We start from the raw sequence: 6000 nt of genomic DNA on the forward strand, positions 1-6000 counted from the left end.
GGCACACCACCCTCTGGTTGAAAAAAACTGCCCCTTAGCTCGCTTTTAAATGTTTCCCCTCTTACAACTATGTCCTCTAGTTTTGGTCTCCATTACCCTTATAAAATACATTGACTATTCACTTTGATATTATTGACCTTGATATTATTAAGCTGGAGAGTGTTCAGAAGATTTTAACCTGAATGTTGCTGGGAATGGAGGGATTGAGCTATAAGGAGATGCTGAATAGGCTGGGACATTTTTCACTGGAGAGTATGAGATGGAGGGGTAACTTTACAGAGGTTTATAAAATAATGACAGGTACAGATAATCTGAAGGGCTGATGTCTTTTCCCTAGAGGTGGCGATTCAAAACTGAGGGATATTTTAAGGTGTGAGGAAAAAAGATTTACAAAAGTCAGTAGAGGTAATTATTTTAGACAGAAGCTGGCTTGGGTGTGGAATGAACTTGCAGAGCAAGTGGTGAAAACAGGGACAGTTATAACGTTTAAATGATATTTAGATCAGTACATGGATAAGACATCAGTTTGGATGGTGCTGTGAGCAGCTGCCCTCTCCCTCCCGCTCTCTGAATGAATCCCTGTTGGTTTTCACCCTCTGCCAATGCCGGTGCAGTGGCGTGTGGAGGCCAGCAGAGGGAGGCATTGCATCACTTTAAGCACCACAGAGACTGACAGACCTGCCCCACACAGAGACACACAGATACACACACAGCAATTGTTAGGACACGGCATAGATCCCATCTGGTAATTTAAACTAAACATAAATAAATGCTCAATTCACCTCATAAACTGTTAAAATATGAGTGAGAGAGAACTCCCAAATTCCACTGTTTAAATAAAAACAACAATGTATTTTTTAACACTGAAAGTGAACTGAAAGACCCTCTATCTCTTAACTGCTTATAACCCGACTCCAGCTCTACAGCAATATACTGTTTCTGGGTCTGTCATCCTCTCATATCTCAGGTACTTGTAAGCTCTCAGTTCAGAGCAGCATTCACTCTGTCTTAAAGGTACAGTACATAATTTCAACTTCATCGCATTATACCCTGGTGAATATAGATAAGTGGAACCTATCCGGGTTTCTCTTGCTCTGTGGTTTGTCAATATTTCCTCTACTCTGTCTCATATATGTCAGGATTTCTGTTGCTCCATTGACAGTATGTCATTATTCGACTCTGTCCGTGGGAATATACCAGTATTTCACTTGCTCACACTCCTGTGTGTGGGGCAGGATTTCAGTTGTTTCATGGGGACTGTGACACTATGACAATCTTAATGTTTGTAAATGGTACCAAACCTGCAATATGGAGGACAGTGTGGAACTCTAACGGGACAGTGACACGCTGGTAGACAGGGATCAACACAGAGCAGTGTGAGGTGATGCACTTCGGTATGAAAGATAAAGAAAGTCAGTTTAAAACAGGCTGTGCCGTTATAAAGGGGCTGCAGGAACAGAGGGCACTGCATGTATATGAGCAGGAACTTTGTTCGGGGATCGGTGCTGTAACATATATACCGTGAGTGTGAGGGAGCAGAGAGAATATGGTGACCCTTATCCTGACAGAGCGGGGAAGGTTATTGATGCTTGTTCTGTATTGCTGGACATTTCTTCAGACCGCAGATACAGCACTGAGCTGGGTGGGGAGCACAGACTACGGTCGGTGGGTCTGGTGGTGTGGCTTCCTCCGGGAAGAGAATGGTCCCCCTCTGTACTAGCCCATCCACCAAGAGCTCCGTGTCCCTGTCGACAAACCGTGGTGTAATTGCCCCTTATCTGCCATGTTTGGGGTAAACTGTGCAGGGCAGTTCCAAGCTGAGAAAGCTCAACTGTGTGCCCTTTGCACTTTCAAATATGGCACCAGTGCCAGGGGTCATGGAATATCCAGGGGCACCCGGGCGACTGTGAGTCCCTCCAGCCATGATGGGTGGGAGAATCGGGCTGGTATTGAATGAGAGGGACACCATGGTGGGGGGGAGGGTTGGGGGGCGGGTGTGGGTAGACAATGAGTTGTGTTTGATAAGATAGCACCAGGAATCTAGCTTGGCCTCGTACAGATAATCTCTCTGTCACACTCAATGAAAATGACACTGAGGCAAATTATTGTTAGAATCAGCCCAGTGAATCATAGATTCTGTTGAAACTATTCCCATTTACAAAGCTGTAGAACAAATGTTCATCCAAAACTCTCCATCATTTTTCCCATCTTTCCTGGGAAGACTGGCTCTTGTTACAGAATGATATCAAAGTGTCTACGTTTCAGCATTCTGACACCTGGGAACACATCCTTCCATTACACTGTCTCTCAGTCTCCCCCTCTCTGTCTATACCCCAGACCCCTCCCATGTGGTGATATTTAAACTGATTCCCTCGCCATTTCTCCCTGTCAGTGATGTTCACACCCACAGCACCCCCTTGTCATGGCACAGTACAGATGTGGAGCTGTAAATGGGTGGGAGCTGTACGTCCTTTCACCTCCAGAATGGGCTGCAAGTTTCCCCACACTGGGCAGGGATCTAACACAGTGTTACAGATCAATGCACTGGGGTGGGGTACATAGTCCTACATGGTGGGAGGGTAACTGCTCCTGGTTACAGATCAATGTACTGGGGTGTTGTACACAGTCCTACATGCTGGGAGGGTAACTGCTCCTGGGTTACAGATCAATGCACTAGGTTGGGGTACACAGCCCTACATGCTGGGAGGGTAGGGGAGAAAGGTAATGGACAGGTCATGGAGCTCCACGGAACGTTCTGTCCCCGACATTCTATAACTGACATTCCTCGGAACGTTCTGTCCCTGACATTCTATAACTGACATTCCTCGGAACGTTCTGTCCCTGACATTCTATAACTGACATTCCCCGGAACGTTCTGTCCCTGACATTCTATAACTGACATTCCCCGGAACGTTCTGTCCCTGACATTCTATAACTGACATTCCCCGGAATGTTCTGTCCCTGACATTCTATAACTGACATTCCCCGGAACGTTCTGTCCCTGACATTCTATAACTGCCATTCCCCGGAATGTTCTGTCCCTGACATTCTATAACTGCCATTCCCCGGAACGTTCTGTCCCTGACATTCTATAACTGACATTCCCCGGAACGTTCTGTCCCTGACGTTGTTTGTGAACGGCCGGATGTCAGTGAATTGAACAAACGATAAGATCCCGAGGGAAGAGATCCCGTTCCAGGGAGAAGGAGACACTGTTCCGAAGGCCCCTCAGGCAGTTAAAGGGGTGAATACGTTTTCCCTGCGTTTACATTTCTCCACGACACAGGATCAACCACAATTTAGACCAAAATACAGAAATTCCCAAACTCCGTTTGTCTTCAGGAAACTTGGAGCGAATCCTTCAGGACAGCAACGTTCCCACCCTCCGTATTAGGAACTGGGAAGGAGTGACCTGTGTCTGCTCTCGAGTGATCGAGTGTGTGGGAATATTCGAGAAACCATCTGTCCTTATGGATGTGTCTCTGTGTGTTTGGGGAGGGAGGGTTTCTTGTGATTTATGTCACATTTTTGTCAGTAATTCTGACCTTCCCATTTGTTATTCCAGCTCCAAGTATTATAATAAATCCCTGAATACAGGGACATATTTGAAAATCTCACTGTGTCCCCGATCAAACGGGTCCCTTTGCCTCCAGGCTGATGGATAATGGGGTTGTTTTCCTTCCTCACAGTTAACGTAGTGACCATCTACGTCCTGCTTTATAAAGATTGTGGATTATCTCCATGTGTCAGACGTTACCTGGGGGCCATGGCAGCGGCGGATCTCCTGGTCCTTATCCTCGACCTGATCCTGAGACACATTCCCATTGTTTATGAGGAACAGTTTTATTTCCTGCGGGTCTCCGTCCCCGTGTGTAATATCCACGCCGTCCTGCTTTATGCAGCCACTGACTGCTCTGTCTGGTTCACCGTCACTTTCACCTTTGATCGGTTTGTGGCCATTTGTTGCCAGAAGCTGAAAAGTAAATATTGCAGTGAGAAAACGGCGGCTGTTGTTCTGGGAGCAGTGACTGTGCTGAGCTGTTTAAAGAACATTTCCTGGTATTTTATGCTCAGGGCTCGGTATTTGCTGGGGAACCTCCCCTGGTTTTGTGAGGTAACACTCGCTGTTCTATCCTCCAGTGTCTGGGTCACAATCGAGTTCCTCCACCACATTCTAACCCCGGGTGTCCCATTTCTCCTTATTCTGCTGCTCAATGTTCTCACCGTCAGACACATTTTAGTGACCAGCAGAGCCCGCAGGAGACTCCGCGCTCACACCAATGGGGACGCTCAGTCTGACACAGAAATGAGAAACCGAAAAAAATCCATCATTTTACTGTTTGTGATCTCGGCCAATTTCATCCTGTTATGGTCAACCTTCATGCTCTTTTCTATATGGGTACGGATGTTTGAGTTTGGGTATGGGTCTGTGTATCTCGAATGGTTTGTGCAGGATTTGGGCTTCATGCTGCAGCTCCTCAGTTGCTGCACAAACACCGCGATTTATGCCGTGACCCAGACTAAGTTCAGGCAGCAGCTGAAGAAGGTGCTGAAATATCGCTTCACCCAAATCCATCCATCCATCAAATTCCCTCATTAATCACACCATCCGGGATTTTCTCATTTCAGTTCAGTGTTTCAGTGATGGAGCAGCCTGTCGCTATGGGAACAGACTGAGGGGAGCGCTAGTTTGTCCCTCCTTATCCCACATCGGGGTTACAGGGAAACATTTCAATGTTTCTCACAACTCAGGGGCCAGTGAGAAAAGGCACCATCCCACTGACTGTATCCATCACTTCCATTTGTAACCAATAAAAATGTGGATGAAAGCGTGCCGAGCAGCAGAGTGACCGATGTTGTTGTGCGTCTTTGTGTTGGAGAAGCTGAGCTGGAGAGAGACAGACTCAGCCCCAAGTCCTGGTCTTCAGGGAAGGGGAGGGCACCGCGCCCTGAGCTCAGGAGCTGGGGTTAACTCCCTCGGTCCCCCTCCCCATCCCCTTTCCAACCTGGCCTCCCCATTTCATCTCCCCCACTCTTACTCCACATTTCTCCCTCTCTCTCCCTGCACACTCACTCTTTCTCACAACCTCCCCCTTTCACTCTCCCTCGTTCTCCCTCTCACACCAACCGCCCCAACCCCGGTTTCTCCACCTGCCTCCACTCTTCACTTTCCACTCACCCTCACACTCTCTGTCCCGCCCATCTCTGCCTCCCTCCAGCAGTTCCATCTCTACCCCATCTCACCCCCACCCAACCCCCACCACACGCAGCCCCACAACCAACCACACCCCACCTCCAGTCTCTGGGTCAGAGGGAGAGGGAAGGAGCATGGAGAAAGAGTGTGTCTGAGAGAGAGGGAGGGAGGGATAGGAGGGAGAGAGACTCAGTCAGAGAGAAACGGAGGGACGTGGGCAGAGAGAGAGACACCAATTGAGGGCGGTTGAGAGTAACAGAAAGTGGAGAGAGTAAAGGAGCAGGGAAAAGGGGGGGAAGTGAGAGATAGGGTGAGAGAGGGTAGGGCGAGAGAGAAGTGGGTGAGGGCGAGATAGTGGAGGGCAAGGGGTAAGGGCGAGCGAGGGGAAGGCGAGAAGGGGAGGAAAGGCAGGGAGGGCGATACGGAGAGAGAGAGGGAAGGGAGGGTGAGAGGCTGGGAGCGAGGGAGGGGATGAAGAGAGGGAGGGGAGGGCGAGAGAGGGAAGTGTGAGGGAGGGTAGGGTGAGACAGGGGAGGGTGAGGGAGGGGATTGAGGGGAGGGCGAGAGGGAGGGAGGGAGAGGGCGAGAGAGGAGAAGGAGGGAGGGGAGGGCGAGAGAGGGGAGGGCGAGAGAAGGGAGGTAGGGAGGGGAGGAATAGAGGGAGGAGCGGGTGTGAGAGTGAGAGGGTGGGGAGGGAAGGGAGGGCGAGAGGGGAAAAGGAGGGAGGGGAGGGCGACAGAGGGAGGGGAGGGGAGGGGAGGAAAGGCGTGATGGTGAGAGGGAGAGAGACGGCGAGAGAGGTAAGG

This window comes from Hemiscyllium ocellatum, chromosome 14, assembly GCF_020745735.1.
Source record: "Hemiscyllium ocellatum isolate sHemOce1 chromosome 14, sHemOce1.pat.X.cur, whole genome shotgun sequence".
Taxonomy (NCBI): domain Eukaryota; kingdom Metazoa; phylum Chordata; class Chondrichthyes; order Orectolobiformes; family Hemiscylliidae; genus Hemiscyllium; species Hemiscyllium ocellatum.